Source organism: Periplaneta americana, chromosome 4 (genome assembly GCF_040183065.1).
Source record: "Periplaneta americana isolate PAMFEO1 chromosome 4, P.americana_PAMFEO1_priV1, whole genome shotgun sequence".
NCBI lineage: Eukaryota > Metazoa > Arthropoda > Insecta > Blattodea > Blattidae > Periplaneta > Periplaneta americana.
In genome coordinates this window covers 63,170,583-63,191,357 of record NC_091120.1, presented here as the reverse complement: position 1 = coordinate 63,191,357, position 20,775 = coordinate 63,170,583, and the positions used below count along the sequence as shown (strand labels likewise).

The window sequence follows — 20,775 nt, the reverse complement described above, 5'->3', positions numbered from 1 at the left end:
GACGTTTCAATCACAAAGGTATACTGTAATTCGTACAGATTTACTTTCAAAATGAAGATAGATTTAACACATTTAAAGAGGTATTCTGCCGAAGTTCCGGTCTCTGCTTATAACTTATCGAACAATCATGTATTAAGTGAAATCTATTTCCAAGGTACATCGATTATTACTCATCATGTAATAAAAGAAAGGCCCAGTTAATCTTAAAATAAAGTATAAATCTTTTCATTAACCTTTCAATAATCAAGTAAAAGAATAATTACGTCCTCTACCTCTAATTTATATAAACTGTTACCTAAAAATATTTTTTAACATTGACAGAAATGAAAATAAAATTATTAACAGATAAACCTGAAGACGCAAAATATCAGTTGATCGTCTTTATTAGTACCTGACTTAATGCGTAAACGAGTCCTGCTGAAGACCTTCGTTCTTGCAGGAATTTTGCATCATGCAAACAATAGATAGTGCATGGAAACAATATAATGTGCTGAAGCCATCTATGCTCATATATAAGAGCTTTATATAATGGACAAAGCAAGACCTAAATATACATAATATACACAGAGATGTATTGTCATCAGGGCATGTACGCCAAGCATTTGCAGGCGTGTAACGGGCTGAACTGCATTCTTTCGTTGTTGCTGTGAGAAGCTGCATGCAATTATGTTTCTGAGAAGGAATAAAGCTCTGTTTCTATGCGAGAACGAGTAGCACACTACGGTATTAGAGCGATCTCAGTCTCGTATAGTTAATACCTCTATTGTTGCAGCTCAAATTAATACCACATTCGCCATTACGTTCTAGATTCGCAGATTCCTCGGCAGAGGATGAATTCTTTAAGCAAAATCAGCATTTCAGCGGACTCTCTCGGGGTTGTTTAGTCAACTGCCCGAAAATAGGTTTGAACCTCACAAGTAATACCAGTAAGACAACACTTACAAGGCAACTAGGCCAGAAGATAATGGGTAGGGTCCAGTTCCTTTCTTCCTCCATTGCACACATCGTCAATTAGCTACATATTACACTAGTCAGACTTCAGATGCATACAAACAACTGTTCTTCCTCCGACGCATATTGTCAAGTGAGATGTACTGCCTACACGGTTAGAAAAGTCAGAGCAAGAGATGCCGGAAGCCCTCAAATTAATTTAGAAAATGATGCAGAGAATTAATGAGACATCAAGTACACCGGTTACTGAACGTGTACTGTAAAACAGAAGTGGAAATCAATTTTATGTAAAAATAACGGATATGGAACATTGTGTAACATAAACAGCAAATTAGTGAACATAGAGTCTCCCCGAGAATAAAGGACTGTCTCTTAGAGACTGCAATGATGTTAGGTTTTTTCGTTTTGCTCCTATCACGTCATGCGGCGTACAGCGCAGCTTTCTACAGTAAAAACTTTGGCAGATAACCGAAAAAGATTTACGTTTGAGACACTGAGAATGTATCTTGTAGTAGGTACATTGCAATTCGGTACTGTAACTGCACTTCCTAAAGACGACCACTAGGATAAGTGAAAAAAATTAAAATTGCTACATGTTTATTTCCACCATTAACACTGTGTATAATTAAACACAAATGCTTATAAAAGACAGGAGAATAAATGCTTTTCACATTCTTTTGACGTTATCATTGTGTAATGTATATTTACTTTCAGAATGTACATATGTGTGTTTCCCCATACTTACTACTGTACTCTACTCTAAATAGCAACGTTGTTACCTCAACACATCTCTATCTACCTATCTATCAACAACCTATACTGCATGCACAGTAAACTTATTGTATCGGGTCCAAATTCTCGAAGCCTGCTGATAATAGATGTTGAATAGAGGAAAAGTGTTACAAATATGGAATAAATTTTGTGTTTTCGTTTTGAAACCTACATGTTACGAATACTGAACGTAAAGTATTGTCCTATTTATTACTGAATGTCCCTGTGAATGGTACACCGGACTTAGAAGTTCGTAAGATGTTATAAAATGTTTGAAAATAATAATTTCCTCGGAATCTAACATATTACCTTCATAAAAATGGAGGTAGAAATATGGAACACTATCAACAAGTTACAAGATTAACAAAATTGCAAAGTCAAAATGGCCTCTACTAAGAAAAGCACAGAACAAACATTCAGCATCTTCATTATAAAGTGTTTTCCTAATCGTAATACCACAGTCTAGTACAGTGATGTCAACTGATGCCCATAGGAGCAAGCGCGCGCTTTAGAGCCCAGGAGAGCCTGAGCGCTTTACAGCGGAAAGGAAAGAGACAGACGAAAGAGGTAGTATATGCCGCTTGGTCGAGCTATATACAGGGATGGCCAGCACTGATTCAATGGGTAAAGGGAAGAGAACTTATTAAAACTGTATCCATGTTAATTTTTAGATTTGTCTGAGAAGTATAAGTGTATTATAAGATTATAAGTTTTAATTTTAATGCTCATTTTCCATAAGTTTGCTTTTTTATTCAAAAGGAATATTTTCTCAACTTTTTTTTTTTTTACAGAAAAGTGAAATTTTCAGATATGTTTGTTTAGTAGCCTTACAGGTACTGAAACAATGTTTTGTAAATCTAATATATCGTAAATACGTATTACTGAAGATAATGTATTAAAATGTTTGAAAATATTCGCATGGAAAATGTTTGTAAGGAAATGAATTAACAAAGCAAATACCGGTACTGTTACATCACAAACAAAATATATGTGCCTATGTGTTGGTACAATGCCAGGTCTATAGCTTCAGCAGATTTCAAGATAATTTAATATTCTGATAACAGAAAGTTGCATACCAATATCACCTAAAAGCATAATGCGATAAGAGTTTTATTAAGTAATATTAGTTACAGTTAAAACATATACCTAGGTAACTTTACTTTGTACTATAATATTGTTTTGATTACTTTTATAAGGCTAAAGATACCATCAATATCAATTTCAATGTATCATGTCATACTTAGTGTCCTTCTTTGGGATAACACTTTCTTTATGAATGATGTGTTTAATTCACTTAGTATAGTATAGTTGTAGGTATTATGGAATTTTTGTGAACATTCCTTCTTTAGGCCTACTCTTTATTATGTTATTAACGTTTAAAACACAACTGCAATATTAGGCTAAGAAATAGGTGTTGGTACTTTTGTTTTACAGACAATATAGAAAATAACAAACAGAAAGACGCCATATAAAATTAACGACATAAAATTTCCCGTTCCGTTTGAAGTTTGTGCACCACTGTTTTCTTAATACAACAGGCTGCTTATTTCTCTTTCCATATCTAGCGCTTAATGCCCGCGCACGACGTCTTCAGAAAAATGCGCTTGCTTTGACATCACTGGTCTAGTATATAGTCACGAAGCTTGAGTTGTGATTGTGCTAGGAACAATAGACTGTGCAGTTACTATTTCGCATTGTCTGTAATGAGGCGATATAAGCGACCCTAGTGGTTAGCAACTATCTTTGGATGCATATTTACTACGTATTGAGCTTCGCGACTGTATATACTAGACTGTGGTAATACTGATTCCAGATGAATCGTCTCTCACGTCTTTTCTCGAACTTGTTTTATGGCTTCTTACATTGTATTTTCATTTCACTATTTTCTAAGTTTGTTGGAAGTTAAGGTTTTTAATTTTGTTCACTACTGCTCCTTAAATAGCATAAAACGTACTTCTACAATCGCAGGTTTTTTAATTTTCTTGGCCTTTGATACCTTTTAAAGTCTGTTTCAAATTAGTCCGACTTTTTTTTTACTGTATCATATTAGTCCTACTTGACGCTATCTCATATAACAGTTCTCCCAGCAAAAAATTCCAAAGGACATTAGAGCGAATCTTTGCATGGAAATATAAATTTATTTCCTTTCTATAATGACCATTTCTCCTCTCATTTTTTCCTGCTGTCTTCACATGCCACGGTAGTCCTCGTGAACATCTAGTATTGGTTAAGAAGTTCTTGTGAAAGAATCGATTTCCTAACTAGTTGATAGCGATTATAGTGATGGCTAAGAGATTAACTGCAATGTCTTCCGAATATGGAAATTTCATGAAAGTGAAAAGAAATACTACACCTTATGAAATATGCATAGATTTCGCACGCCGTAGCAATTCGCTAACCCATGACGACTTCGTCCCAAGTTCTAGAACAAGTAAAGAGCCAAGGTCCTTTATTCATGGTCCTTTCTTGCTTCAATTTTCCATAGAATCTGTGCGCGTTCCTCAGGGAATAAACAAGCGACGGAGATGCCTGGGGAGTGCATTCATTTGCATCGCCCTCTCTTCTGAGGTATACAGCATCACGACCAACTCTCACAAACATTGTGACAGAAGATAAATATTTATATTTCGGTACGGAAACTCTACTAGATTTGCATGTCTATTGTAGTCACGAAGCAACGTCACGCTAGCGGAATATCAGAGCAGGGGCGAGAAGGCAATTAACGGAGTTCATTCTTGCAGCCTTTACTTCGAGTAAGAGGAAAGTGGATGCCTCTATCAGAAGTGGTTGTGGTTTTCGTATAGTTTATGCACTATACAAGTTTACGTAAGGCACGATAGTGGAAATACTCGACTTTATAGTAAACATTTACATTTTCTTATTCTGAAACTATCCTAGAAACAACAGGTTTCAAATAATAGTTCCTTTATAACAATTTGACAAATGAACTGTGATATGAAACTGACTTAAGTGTGGCGTCTGTACATAATTGAAAATGAAAGTCTAATCCGAGGTCCGGGAGTTCAAATACAACTTTCATTATCTGACGCAACCACCCTCATCAACCACAACGATAATCTTCAAAGAGCACGAACATCATAAGCAAAGATGAATATCGTTATTGTGAGATAAGATCTCTGATCTCATCGTAAATATTTTCAGAAGACCTATATAATATTCCTCTTGTGAATAATTTTCTATTTGTATAGGTACCAATATTATATATAACCTATTATCATAATATATTTTCTCCTAGTGGCTAACTCATATCTGCTTATAATTTTCAACATGAGATATCTAATTAACCTTTAGCTCGTTCATTGCATGCTCATTACAAAATTAATTGTTTGTAGAGGACTCTTCGACAATTATCAGGAATTGTATTTCTATTTCTATTAGCATGTTTTGTTAATGAATTCCCCAAGTTTCACAAATATACAGGGTGGAAGTAATATAACTGTGCAGATTTTAACAGTTCATTCCTTGGATGGAGTAAGCTACAATGATAAAATTATAACATATTAATGCCAAATAAATACTTTTCTTAGAACAAATTATTTTCCCTGAAGTACTATCCGCACGATTCTAATTTTTTACTCTTGTTATTAGAGAAAATGATAAGGAATCAACCTTAGCAGTTTTTAAATAAAATTGATGTTTTTCTTGCAAATTAAACAAAAAGATTAACACGTATTGTTATTTCCTGCCATTAGGAAGTCTGGAAATCCTACCGCGGGACGGAAGGCTGCCATTCAGACAGAGAGAGAGTGTGTGTGTGTGTGTTTGTTTTCGTAAGTGAGTCGACGGCGCTTTTGCCAAACTACGCAGACATTCAACATAATTTTTAAATTAATCATGCACTTAATTACAAAATACACAATAAGATTTTTGAGCGGAATTCTACAAACGAATCATTTGGGGACGATTCTAAAGCGAGTACGAGAGTTGCGGAGCCAGGTAAAAACGACAAGGCAGGCGAAGAAAAATGGAACGGATCCAGAGAGCAGTGATGAAGGAAGAGGAGTGAATAGTAAGAAGAAACTTCATGATTTAAGGAGTTGGTGTAGTGGGAGAAAATAGGAAAGAAAAGTAGATTCTAGGGGGGACAAAGATATCAATAGCAAGTGAAGTGAAGTGAAGTGAAGTAAGGAAAGGTTATACTAAGTGTGGGGACCAGTAGTGGATAGATAGGCGGGGGAACAAGAAGTGACAAAGATAGGCTACATTTAAAGGGAACATGAATGAAAGAGAGAAAGAAGTTATAAATTTGCTATGTAATAAGGTGGGATGGAACTGTATTCAAAATATGCGAAGTACCATCTCACCGATTAACGACAAATATATCATATCATATCATATCATATCATATCATATCATATCATATCATATCATATCATATCATATCATATCATATCATATCATATCATATCATATCATATCATATCATATATCATATCATATATCATATCATATCATATCATATCATATCATATCATATCATATCATATCATATCATATAATTTTTTATTTTTATTTTATTGGGTTATTTTACGACGCTGTATCAACATCTAGGTTATTTAGCGTCTGAATGAAATGAAGGTGATAATGCCGGTGAAATGAGTCCGGGGTCCAGCACCGAAAGTTACCCAGCATTTGCTCGTATTGGGTTGAGGGAAAACCCCGGAAAAAACCTCAACCAGGTAACTTGCCCCGACCGGAATTCGAACCCGGGCCACCTGGTTTCGCAGCCAGACGCGCTGACCGTTACTCCACAGGTGTGGACCATATCATATCATATCATATCATATCATATCATATCATATCATATCATATCATATCATATCATATCATATCATATCTTTGGTTCCCGGTCGGGGAAAGTTACCTGGTTGAGGTTTTTTTTCCAGGGTTTTACCTCAACCCAACATGAGCAAATGCTGGGTAACTTTCGGTGTTGGACCTCGGACTCATTTCACCGGCATTACCACCTTCATCTCATTCAGACGCTAAATAACCTAAGCTGTTGATAAAGAGTCGTAAAATAACCTACTAAAAATCATATCATATCATATCATATCATATCATATCATATCATATCATATCATATCGTATCTTCGATTCCCGGTCGGGGCAAGTTACCTGGTTGAGGTTTTTTCCGGGGTTTTCCCTCAACCCAACATGAGCAAATGCTGGGTAACTTTCGGTGTTGGACCCCGGACTCATTTCACCGGCATTATCGCCTTCATCTCATTCAGACGCAAAATAACCTAAGCTGTTGATAAAGCGTCGTAAAATAACCTACTAAAATCATATCATATCATATCATATCATATCATATCATATGATATATCATATCATATATCATATCATATCATATCATATCATATCATATCATATCATATCATATCATATCATATCATATCATATCCATATCATATCATATCATATCATATCATATCATATCATATCATATCATATCATATCTTATATATCTCGTAATAAGGTTTAATTTATTTTATGTATTCTGTTGCTGCTTTCAATCTGAAAATCTGCACAGACTATATCACTCCGAATCTGTGCCTATAGCAAGGCATTCAAGACACAGATACAATGTCTCGTAGCAATTATGCACCTGTTAGCTTGTTGAGACACGGAAAATACACAACTGAAGAACGAAACTTATGCAGACGAAACAATAAAAATTATTTATTGGCTGTTGAGATTACGTACGTCAATGAAGTAGATTCATGTAGTACTATAACTTGCCTATATTTTGCATAATGATGATTATAATAAATGTAAAAATTTTTAAATAAAAATATTATTTGTGACAGCACAAAAAAAAAAGCTTCATGCCAGCGACATGTCGTCTGAAATTGTTTATTTTATTATTTAATCCCAAGTTATAAATTCTCGTCCATGTAGATTCCGTGGCATGGAATGAGTTAAATTCCTCACATAGGCTAGAAAATTGGATTCCAATGCCGCAAATCTTAGCGAGGAATGTTGTGATATATCTCCCAATGTAGTACCACGGAGCAAGCGCGGCGATCAAGTGTATACTGACTAGAGCTGTGAAAAACAGCGATTATACTCGGCGAAAATTCTCTTATCTATGGAAAGACTCGAACCCGAAAAATGGTTCCACTTCCCTTTGCTCGATCTACAGTACTTGTATACCCCTTCCTTTCGAGGGTAAAAGAAAAATGCATGCAGTCAAAATATAATAATAATAATAATAATAATAATAATAATAATAATAATAGTCCTAAGTATTAATAGAAACTTTTACCTAAATAAAAATATGTGTTCATGATTAAAAGGTTTTCTTAAAGGGATTATTTTACAACACTTTATCAACTGCTGCGATCGTTACCTAGTGTCTGATTAAAATGAAGATGATAATGCCAGCGAAATGAGTTCAAGATCCAGCGCCGGAAGTTACTCAGCATTTGCTCTTAATGGATTGAGGGGGAAAACCCGAAAAAAACTCGAGTCCGCTAATTTTACGGTCAAATATACTAACCGTTATTCCACAGCTGTAGAGTTTGATAGGAAGGGAGCAAACATAATCCATGTATAATATTTCAGTTCCAATTGACTAAATAGTAATAATTAAATACAAAAATTGTAATCGTTGCATAACTTTTAAGTTGTAAAGTTATATGTACCGTTTGAGCTGCAATTGCTATGATGACATAACATAATTTCTCTTATTCCAAAAGGCTAGTCTTTGTCGTGAATGAATTAAGGAGAGACTCCACTGAAAATCATGAAAATTTTCCAAATTATTTATTGGCTATTTCACTTCTTTACAATTTTCATACCCCAAATGGGTTTAGTTCAATTCTGATTACAAATAGACTATGTTTAATTTTTTTAAATTAAGGCTGTAAGGGGCGTGACATTTATCAAATAATTTTTTACTAGTTTCTGAGTACAAATCTAGTAATTTCTGTTGTAAAGTTGGCTACCTGAAGTTACTAGAGAATATACCGGAGGAGAATTTTAATAGGTACTACGTGTTACATAAATATTAATTCTACTTTCAAATTCATTTTTCCTTAAGTTTATTTTTCTCGATTAAACACCGACTTTTTATGCCAAATATCAATCGATCTAGATTACATTTTTACTAAAAGTATTTAAAGGTATCTGCATGTTCCTATGTATTTATTTTGTAAGAAATGCTGTCCATTTGTTTTATTAATTTTTTTTCGTGAATTGTAAAAAAAATAACATTTTCAAAATTAAAAAAAAAAAAACTTTGAAAGTGAATAAATGAGATATTTCATAAAATGAATGCACAGAAATGTTTATCTATGTCTTGTGAATGCAACCAAATAAGAGGAGAACTTATACTACAAACTTGGGTTTGAAAAAAAGAATGTAATAAAAATATAATAAAGATCAAACGACAAAAACATTTGGGATTTCAAAATTTGGATTTAATTAGCATACGTATTCTCAAAATTTGGCTGAAAAAAATTATTAGGAAAAATGTTGTCATTTTAGTGGAGTGTACCCGTAACTAACCCGAAATGAAAATAATTTTGAAAAACTTAAACAATTATTTATTTAGGCCTACTTATTTCGTATGTGTATTGTATTTCGTATTTGGAAATATGCCAAGAACTCCAGAAGAAAGAGAAGTAAAAAGTATATTCACAGAAACTTCTTTAGAGAAAAAACAATGGAAGACCTAGGCTTAGATATAAGGAGAAGCTGACGGGGAATCTAAAAATTTTAGAAATGTATGTTAACTGGAAAATTGTTTGTCAGGACAGAGTGAACTGTTATTATACTGGATGTTCATTTCAAAGTGTGTCATGATGTCACTGTTGTGAGTCAGCGATTTGAAGCGAGTTTCAGCTTTTATGTCAGAGAAGTTGCCTATTAATCAAGGCGTTCAATCTGAACTTCTGAACGTGTATGGTATAACTTGAACGTCGTAGCAACGGATGGCGGTCTGTAAAGTCTGTGTGCTACCATAATCTCTTTCGAATTGTGTTTTGTGAGAGTAAGTCGTACGCAGGGTATTTGTTATCATCAGTTGCGTACGGCAACCTTCCACAATACAAATCAAATGCTTCGTGTCCATGTTGACCGTCGAAGTTAATGTCAACAAATACGTAAGTAATCGTCTTAACATAACGTCTTTGGTCTTAACCCTCTCCCCGTATCCCGGCAGTAAGAAAAAAACTCACCTCAGTACGTGTTTCCAAACAGTTCACATTCCTGCCACTACAGGCGTTGCCGTACGTATCGGTAAGTACTCTTCAGAATGAACGCCGTACTTGCTAGGCAACTTCTCTGGCACATAGGTAATACGCCTTTGCGGAAGTGTAGGAAGATTGAATTCTCTAGGTTCATCGACTAGCCACATGATGGCATACAGCGAGTCATGACACACTTTGAACTGAACACGCAGTATTGCATATTCAGCAGCCAAGAGTTTCATAGCTAGTAAGGCTTAATTATTTAAAATAATAATAATAATAATAATAATAATAATAATAATGATAATAATAATAAAAACTTATCACCTTCGTTAGCTTTTGAGTCCATGGAACTTAAAAATTAATAACCGATGTTATTAATCACTAACTTACCGAAGAGCAGTTGCGTATATAGGATTAAATGTCTGTAAAGTAGCTAAAATAATTTTACCAACTATTAAACTAATATCTGTTATTAGATTAGGAAATTATAAAGATCGGATGTCATTTTAAAAGCGGAGAAAAACTGTAATAAATTGATCCATTTAAGCGCCCATTTTTTTGCGATCTAAAACATTAGATCAATCGTGGATTACGATACAACACGCAGCGTGTGCAATCATAAAACCTTAATAGCATTTCCAATACTAATTAAAGCAGGGTGTCTAAACGACCCATTTACACAAAATCAATAGTTTCACAGCCGATCACTACTGGAATGCGACCGGGTCGAGTCAGATGAACCATTGTATTTAGAAACGGCGCGGCGTGGCGTGCCATTAGTCGAGCGGCTGATCGAGGGCGTCGGCTTTCCGAACAGGGAATCCGGGTCAAATCTCAGCCGATTCAAGTGCACAAAAGTGATGTTGGATGTGATTTTCTTGGAGCCTGTCTCCCCGCCTATCATTCTCCCAATTCCTTTATCACACACATGAAAGGAAACAGACAAACAAATTTATAGTGTTTCTGTGATGTGGCCACGATCTTAATATCGAGTATAGACGCAACAATTTAACCGTCCATTACATTAGATTAGGGAGAAATGGCAACAAAAGTAAGTAAAAAAAGTGAAAGATTGTCCCGGTGACAAATTGTTAGAATTAAGTAAGTTTCAAGCATTTCGTAACAATCCAGCTTCTTTTATTCCTCAAACTACGGCGAACATTAAAACCAATGCTTACTCGTAAATTAAAAATGCAGGGGGGACCGTAAGTAATGCCATTAATTTCAAGGGGTTATTCTTTGAGACATTTCAAACAAGAAAAGCTAAATACAAATATGCTCTTTTTTACTTCCTTTTCGAGATATAAATTGTTTTATATGAAACATTTCATTGTGTGTTTTGGGAAAGCCGTTTGTATAATTTTTCAATATGCTCAGTAAATTTAAGAGAGCAGTATATTATGGTAATAAATGATTGAAAGGATTTAAGTTTTGTTCTTTAAATGTACAGAAGTACAATTAACACATTATCGATTTGTAAGCCAAGAAATTTGGTTGCTGTTGTTAATTACTGGGTTTGATATTTACGAGGTTTAATTTTGACAGGATTTAAATTGGATTATGCTAGTTTTGTTACAATTTAATACTAATTTATCGGCTGAGAACCAATCACATGTTTTAAGGAGAATTTGCTATGTTGAAGATTGGAATGTGTTAGAGTTATTGCCTGTAATTACTATATGTCATCTGCAAATAATATGGTATAATTTATGGACGCTAGAAAAATTAGAATACCTAATATAATCCTTGTTTTGCTAATTCAAATAATTGAGCAAGAATAATTTTATTCTTCCCTAGTGCGTATATAATATTGCTGGAGTCAAACGACAAGACCGAATAATATGAACATTTAGGTCCATAGGCTATACAATTATACATGTGTTATAAGTATAATATGTAAAGAAATTGTTATAAGTAGTTTATTCTTAATTAATAATACTATAGTAACTAAACATATTATTTTAGCCGTGCAAATCAATACGGCGGATAGTACTAGTACTAGAGCTTCTACCGCTCTGCTAGAACGTTTCAGTAAATATGATGAAAGCAATTATACTATAAGAGTTACAGTTGAACCAAATGCATGTTAAATATTAGAAATATTGAATTATTACACTAAGTAATATTGATTGTTTTTTATTGTTCATTTTTAACACTTGATTAAAACTATAAAGAGCTACAATTAAAAAAAAGGTAATGTACCTTTATAACACTTTTAACGTTTTAACTCTAGAAAGTTTTATATGAAATAGACCTATTGTTTAGAATACACGTCAAGTTTTCCTTTTTTAGTTTTAAGAACTTGTAAAATCGGTTTCCAAGTCATCCTCAATAAGAATCTAATGTCTCTGTTTAACGTTTTGAGACAGAGTAGTAGATCTAGCCAGATCTCTTTGCCCTGATGATGAAATCTGTATGTAATTCCAAAACTTTGGGAATTTGAAGTCCCGTGACACGGTGCAATATCCAAAAGTATATTTTCTAAACACATTTACCGCAAAGGCTAAAACATCTATTAGTTATTTTTATTGCAAATAGTTATATTTTATGTTATACGTTTTTTCCTCCTACTGAAAAATTGTATATTTTGAACATAGTAGTTATTGCAGGAACAACGACGATGTGACATTGAGGGTTCTGAACGCTTCTCGAACTCGAGATCTCTCCATTAGCAATGTTTAAGCACTAAGGTTCTGAGGTTACCTGATGCAGGTAGATAAGAAGTTAAGTACAACAGAGGAGGCAAGACCTGTCCTGTGATCGTATCGAGTGCCGTGGCTATGAGCGTATTCCGAATCTCAGCACTGAGCAATCTGATGGCATCACGGTGTTCCGAATTTCACCGATGGCTTCACTGATGCTCCACCGGTGTCACACCGGTTCCATCAGCTTGCAGAGGTGGTGGCAGTCTCCATCAGCCGCCATCAGTGAATCTGATTGCTTCTTGTAAAGGGCGGGAATTAGCAGACGAATGACATCGTGCACTGTTGTGTCATGGCGGTGTGTTCTGCTTTAGTTCTGCTGTATTGTTTGTAATGAGCACAACATAAAAACAATATGTTAATGGCTTATGAACGAAAATGTCAACGGACCAGTTATTACTGCCGGTTCAAGAAATAAATTGTTTATGTTCTCTTTTCTTTGAACGAGATGGCAGTATGGAAATTTCGCAAAATTTTGCTAGCATAGCAAAGACAACAACTTATACAGTCGCCATGACAGCCATCAATCCTTCCAGCAGTTTTGTTCCTAATTCGCTGCAGCGTGACGTCATTGTTGTCCACCGGTCCGGTGAGATTCGGAATACGCTGTATGCCACCAATGAGTACGGAGGGGGAAGACAGGTTTTATTGTGAGATGAACTTCCGTGTCGGTAGATTCATACAATATTAACAATCATGAAACAAACTCTCTCTCTCACAGCTCATTTTTTCCTCTCACGCGCAGCTCACATACCGGGTCTCGCCTCCTCGTCTATAGCCTACATATAACAAGATCAATGATTGCAACTTTCGCTGCAAAATTCGGCAACCTACAAGCGTTGCATAATAAAGTTTTACTTCACTATGTCGTACTACTTATAACGTAATTAATTTTCTTTTATTTATATTATTTTTATTTATTTATTTTGCTAATAATTGTAACAAAATATAATAAACAGAAAAACTTTAGCTCGCCCCCGAAAGAATGGAACTCGTGCTCGGGTGCGGATTCCTGAATTGAAATTAAGAAGTATATAATACAATTTGTATTATGTTTACTACGCAATAAGAATATATAAATTAAAATTACAATTTTTCAATATCAAAATGAGAGATATATTCCAAAAGATTGTTCTCTCCTTGTTACACACGGGAAATAAACCTTTACTTCTCCTTGATAAAGGATTGAAGCCTATTTCAACGAAAGTTGCAGGACAAAAAATGTTACATAAATCTTTTTATTTTTCAGTCGGTTATTTAACGATGCTGTATCAACTAAACTACGTTATTTGACGTCGATAGAATTGGCGATAACGAGATTGAATTTGGCGAGATGAGGCCGAGGATTCATTATAGATTACCTGAAGAAGTTAAATAGTCTACGTATATCAAGAATAATGATGATAAACTGCTACTTTTACTTCAATAACTCTCCAGCCTTTAAGAGTTGTATAATTTTGCTTCACTATACTCGTATCAATCATTAGCTTTAATTTGAAATATACTCATTAAGATCGAATATCCTAAAAGCGTGTCCTCTCCTTGTTGGACACGGGAACAAAACCTTTACTTTCCTTATGGGTATATCCAAGCTAAGAAGCTACGATGACGACGACGAAGTAGATTTCTTACCAGAAATAAATGAAGTAGACTCGTTGACTCAGACAGATGGTGTTAACTGCTGAACACCTGTTACTGTTGAGTGATGAATGTTACCTGCAGTAAGGATCACATCCGAAGCCCTCTACTTTGTTAGTAAGAACATATAATATATTGCGGATTTATGTAGAAGCAAGCAACAGCTCAGAATCCTAGACCATCAGTCAAGGAAGATCCATTACTCTCGGCCTCCTCATCAGGCACTAAAACCACATAAAACACCTTGACGTGCGAGAACGCAATCAAATACGGGCGTGCACTTTTATTAGCTTTGAAGTAGGAGTTCAATCTCCTACACTGGCGATCGTCATCACCATCATCATCATCATCATCATCATCATCATCATCATCATGGTTCAGGCACTGTGACCCCTTTTCCCAAAGTCTTCCCTATCAATTTCAGATATCGGCTTTTTCCACTTTTTTAAGTGTCATTAATTCATTTAGTGTCCTGTCAGGTCTTTCACTGCAAATCCAGAATCTCCAATCTTTCCTATTTTCTGCCTTCCTCTTTGTCTCCTCATATGATCCATACATCTTAATGTCGTCTATCATCTGGTATCTTATTCTGCCCCGAACTCTATTTCCGTTCACTATTCCTTCCAGTGCATCTTTCAGTAGGCATTTCTTCTCAGCCAGTGACCCAGCCAATTCCTTTTCCTCTTCCTGATCAATACAACTTCATTTCTTATTATGTCTGTCCATTTCACAAGTTCCATTCTCCTCCATATCCACATTTCAAATGCTTCTATTCGCTTCTGTTCACTTAGTCGTAATGTACATGTTTCTGTCCCATACTCGATAAAAAGCAGTTCGCTAGTCTGTTGCTTAGTTCTTTCTCCAGAGGACCGCAGAAGATTCTCCTTTTTATAATAAAAGCTTTCTTGATCCCTTTAAGTGTTTACATCATTAAAGTCTGTTTATTTTATTTGATATCTGTTTGAGTTATAGGTATAGGATTTTTTCCATTTTCTATAAGACAGTGTTTAGACTATTCGGTTCTGTATTTATTTGAGAGTTCACTGCTTTTCTTATTGATTCCGATCTAATGTCTTCATTTGTAGCATAATATTCACTTGAGCACAGTCCATTTTATAAAGTTGAACTACGTTTATCTACGAGCCTGCCTTATGCGTAACATTGTTAAGCATCAGTAATGCAGTAGGGTAGCTGTAAGCATAGACTACAAAAACCTGTGTGTAAATTAAAGAGTAAATATAGAGCTTTATATGTATGTAATTATTTAATTATATAACGAATATTTTATATATTTTTACGTAATTAGTGAAAACATGCAACAATTTTCTCTTACACTCGATCTTCAATCGCTTGCCACGCCCGAAGTGCAAGAGTTGGATCTACCTACAATATTGCGAGTGAATGCATTAATAAGCATATTCCTAAGGATGTTTTCAATGACATCCTATATTGACTGTTTCAGGTCCTCACGTGTAGTAGGTCTACTAAGAAATATCTTTTCTTTTAGATAACTCCATAACCAGTAGTCAGCTGGATTTATGTCTGGTGACCTAGAAGGCCAACTGTGCACCAAATGTGTTGCGCAATGGTGTTTTTACATTATTGTGTATGTGAGGTGGAGTGCCGTCTTACATGAAAACAATGTTTTCGATTTCATTATTCTGTAACGCTGGTATTGCAAAGTCTTGCAGCATTTTAAAATATCGTTGCCCGATTACCGTCACTGCCTTTCTTTGTCCATTTTCAATTTCTTCACAGACATATGGTCCTAGTATGAAATGTGACATAAAACCATACCAAATAGTAACCTTGATATCTCTATAAAATTTATTAAAATTACTCTCTTACTGCTGTCTGTATTCTGAACAATTACTGTTTATACAAGCGTGACACAATTACCATAGCAACGAAACACGCATCGATTAAAAAATCCCAAACCATCTAACAGTAAAGGCTGGTTCACAATAAACCGGGAACGAGAACCAGAATGAAAACGAGAAGCAGAGGACGAGAATATGAAAATTTTTGATTCACAATTAACCGAGAACGTAGACGAATATGCATATCGATATGCATGTCAATAACGATATATAAAGTCGATATTACGCATTCTGGTGTTATTTGTGTATAATTGACCAATGGCGTTCTCTCATGAGTACAAGGCAGCCAACATAAACACAGGTTAACCAACTTCGAAATTTCAACTGAAACATTTCATTAGGTACGGTACAATAAATATGCCCATGCATCTTTATTATCACAACCTATTTTAAGTCTACCATAACGTAAAATGATTAGTGAAGAAACATTTGTAATAGAACAAAAATGAACACAACAGTAGTTATTGAATTGTAGCATGAATATGTAGTGTGTAATACAACCAATACAGTAATAAAATATGATTCACTTACGCAGCTATTGAAAGCCACGTATTCTCTTTAATTTTCTATCTTTATACGAGGCGCGCCGCTTATCGTAAACGTGAGTGAGGATTTTCCTCAACACTCAATATTAGAATCCCATCAAATAAAACTTGCTCCATGATGAACAGCACAGACCAAAATAATGCATAGGTTATGTCACGGTTTTCTTGCTACAAAACATATGACGACAAAATAGCTTTTAGATGGCAATAGAATGAATCTAGTGGGCTGTGATCGGAAACGTGAACGCCAAAGTTGAAACTTGGCCAACTCTCCGTTCCCGATCCTGGGCTCCGGCAAGCTTTTCGTTAATTGTGAATGCTCACATTTAAATGTACACATTTTAACAATTTTACTGTTTTCGTTTTCGTTCCGATTCTCGTTTCCGGTTTATTGTGAACCAGCCTTTATGGTAACTACATGAAACCAAACTGCTGATATTTACAGAAGATACAGCTCTTTCAAAAAGGGAACTTACTTTTGAATAACCTTATATTTATAACGTTTAGATACCGCTTCGCTGATGCCTTTACAGAGAACGTATTTTACTGGAACTAAAAATTGTAAACTGATTCAACAATCGCTTAGCTCTTTGATTGTGACATCCTTTGTGCATGCAATGCCATTTACCAGGCAACTGAATCTTAATGCCCATTGCCATGATTCTGATTGGGATATCGTTTTGTTGTCGCATCACATACAATGCTCGTTTGTACATAAATTCTGTTCATTATTTTATGATCGTAAAATTTATATTTTGTAAGTATTTTTTTTATAATTTTGAATTTGTTTATTGTTTACCCTAACCTTGATTCATTGTTCAGTTGTTTGAATGGTTTATGTTCGATTGTCGTCTCTTCTATTTTACGTCATTATTATTTGGTTGGTAATCGGCATTTCTGTACCTGCAGTATTATGAATGGACAATAGAAACATGGATACTCAAAACATTTCATCACAAAATTTAAGGCTGAGAAGATAATGTAGATTCCATAAGGATTTTATAGTATTTATATTTCAGTGATTGACAAAGCAGAATTTATAGAGTAGGCCTACCACTCCATGACAAAGCAGAATTTATAGAGTACCACTTCAACTAAACTGTAAAAGGCTGGGATGAAATTATTTGGTCGCTATTGTTTCTGAAGCAGGGTAGTGCTTATTTGTAAATGAATGCCTGTGTTTAGTGAAACGCAGGGATTTAGATTTTTAACTTTTAATCCATGAAGGCTATATGTTTTTTCTTTCACTTCTACAGTGCATATTTTTGTATTGTATTATTAGTCGATACTAAGAGGAAGAGGTGAAGCAGACGAAAAAAAAAAAGAGAGACAATAATTCTTTCCGAAATGCGTGAACTAAAATTTAATATATATATTACTTTATTATTCATATTCATATTTATTCATATGTCATACTTACTGCCTATGGTTCGCCATCACATTGCTGTATACGGGCCAACCGTATTTACTAATTTCAGTATTTACTACTTTTTTTCTCATCTCAGACGTGTGCTTTACCTATGTTTTCTTAATATTATTTATACTATAATAATCATAAACTATAGTCCCGTCGCTCTTATTTCCGGCAGCCAATCACGTGGCAGGTCGGCTACGTGTGCGTCTTGTGATTCGCTGCTGATCACGTTATGCATTTCCAAACGTTCGATAGATACTTAATATAATCGCCCGCCATTTTGGCTCTTTCGTTGACGTTCGCAGGAAGCACACGAGGACGTTATTTGCCGCTCAATTATTTGCTCAATTACAGTGCGTTTGATTTATTATCATAGGAGCTAAACATGATAATGTTTAACGGTGCGGCAAATAGATTCCTCGTCTGGTAGCTCGGCAATGAAAGAACAAAAATGGCGAACGATACTACCCACCTAGACTTCATAGAACCTTCATTTCCTATGGTGTAAGCAAAGAGGAAGAGTCACTCCAGGAATAACAGCGTCGCAACTATAGGACAACTGGTAGGAATACAGAACAACATGGACAATGAACTAAAATGCAGAGTAGCGATAGCATGAAAAGCATTCTGGGCCCTAAAATTCGTTCTGTTAGACAAAAAACTAAGCCGAAAAATCAAGATCAAATCACTAGATTTCTGCATTTTCCCATCACTACATCACTACTATACGGATGACAAACCTGAAACTTGACGGAAACACAAAAGAAACGCATTCAAGTTTGTCAAAGAAAGATGGAGAGGAAAGTGTTAGGATTATCCCTTGAAGATAAAGTATCAAACACCAGGATAAGGGAAATAACTAAATTGAAAGATGTATCCGAACTAGCCACCAATTTGAAATAGACATGGGGATACCACGGGGCAAGGCTGCAGAACACCAGATGGGCGTACATTTCTACAACATGGATACCCCGCACTGGCAAGAGACGACAAGACAGACCAGGAACAAGATGGGACGACGCTTTCAAAAAGGAAGCAGGACTAGGACTGCACGAGACCGCAGCGGCTGAAGAGACATCCGAAGAAGGAGGCAGGAAGTGCCAAACACGATCATCTAGTGCCCGACCGGGAAGTGCGCGAAGTGCGAAGTGACGAACACGATCACACAGTGTCCGATCACAGTCTAGTATATAGTCACGAAGCTCAATACATAGTAAATATACATCCATAGATAGTTGCTAACCACTAGGATCGCTACTATCGCCTCATTACAGACAATGCGAAATAGTACCTGCACAGTCTATTGTTCCTAGTACCCTCATAAACTCAAGCTTCGTGACTGTATATACTAGACCAGTGATGTCAATTGATGCCCATAGGAGCAAGCGCGCGCTTTAGAGCTCAGGAGAGCCTGAGCGCTTTACGGCTGAAAGGAAAGAGACAGACGAGTGAGGTGGTATATGCCGCTTGATCGAGTTATATACAGGGATGGCCAGCACTGATTCAATGGATAAAGGGAAGAGAACTTATTAAAACTGTATCCATGTTAATTTTTAAGTATGTCTGAGAAGTATAAGTACATTATAAGAATGTAAGTTTGTAAGTTTTAATTTTAATGCTCATTTTTCACAAGTTTGATTTTTTATTCAAAAGGAATATTTTTTCAATTGGTTTATAGAAAAGTGAAATTTTCAGATATAGGCCTATTTATTTAGTAGCTAGCCTTACATGTACTGAATCAATGTTGTCGTAAATCTAATATACCGTAAATACGTATTACTGAAGATAGTGTATTACAAATTTGAAAATATTCGCATGGAAAATTAATGCTTGTAAGAAAATTAATCAACGAAGCAACAACTGTTACATCATAAGCAAAAGATACGTGCCCATGTGTTGTAAAAATGTCAGCTCTATAGCTTCAGCACATTTCGAGAAAATAATTTAATATTCTGATGATAGGAAGTTGCTCATAAATATCACCTTAAAAGCATAATACGATAAGAGTTTTGTGATGTAATATTAGTTACACTTAAAACAGATACAGTACCTAGGTAACTTTGCTTTCTAGTGTAATATTGTTTTGATTAGTTTATTGATTACTTTTGTAAGGCTAAAGATATCATCAATATAAATTCCAACTTATCATGTCATACTCAATCTCTTTCTTTGGAATATCACTTTCTTTATGAATGATGTGTTTCATCCACTTAATACAGTATAATATTATACTACTATGGAATTTAAGTGAATATTCCTTCTTAACTCTATTATGTTATTAAGATTTAAAACACAACTGCAATATTAAGAAATCAGTGTTAGTACTTTTGTTTTACAGACAATATAGATAATATTAAACAGAAAGAAGCCATATAAAAGTAACGACATAAAATTTCACGTTCCGTTTGAAGTTTGTGCACCACTGTTTTCTTAATCCAACAGGTTGCTTATTCATATACACAACCCTTCCTCTTTCCATACTTAGCGCTTGCTGCACGCGTACGACATCAAGGTCAGAAAAATGCGCTTGCTTTGACATCACTGTACTAGACTGTGGCCCGATCGCAAAAAAGTGAGAGAAGAATAAAGGGGTGAAGTATGGAAGTGATCATGTGCCTGCCTACAATTGAGCAAATCCCAACGAAGCTAACC

General features: G+C 35.2%; 1 protein-coding gene across 3 annotated transcripts in view; it reads right to left on the bottom strand.

The window, feature by feature from the left end:
* Positions 1-20,775, bottom strand: part of LOC138697839 (atrial natriuretic peptide receptor 1-like) — a 2,249,689-nt gene that overhangs the window by 156,467 nt on the left and 2,072,447 nt on the right. The gene's annotated exons all lie outside the window — the stretch shown is intronic.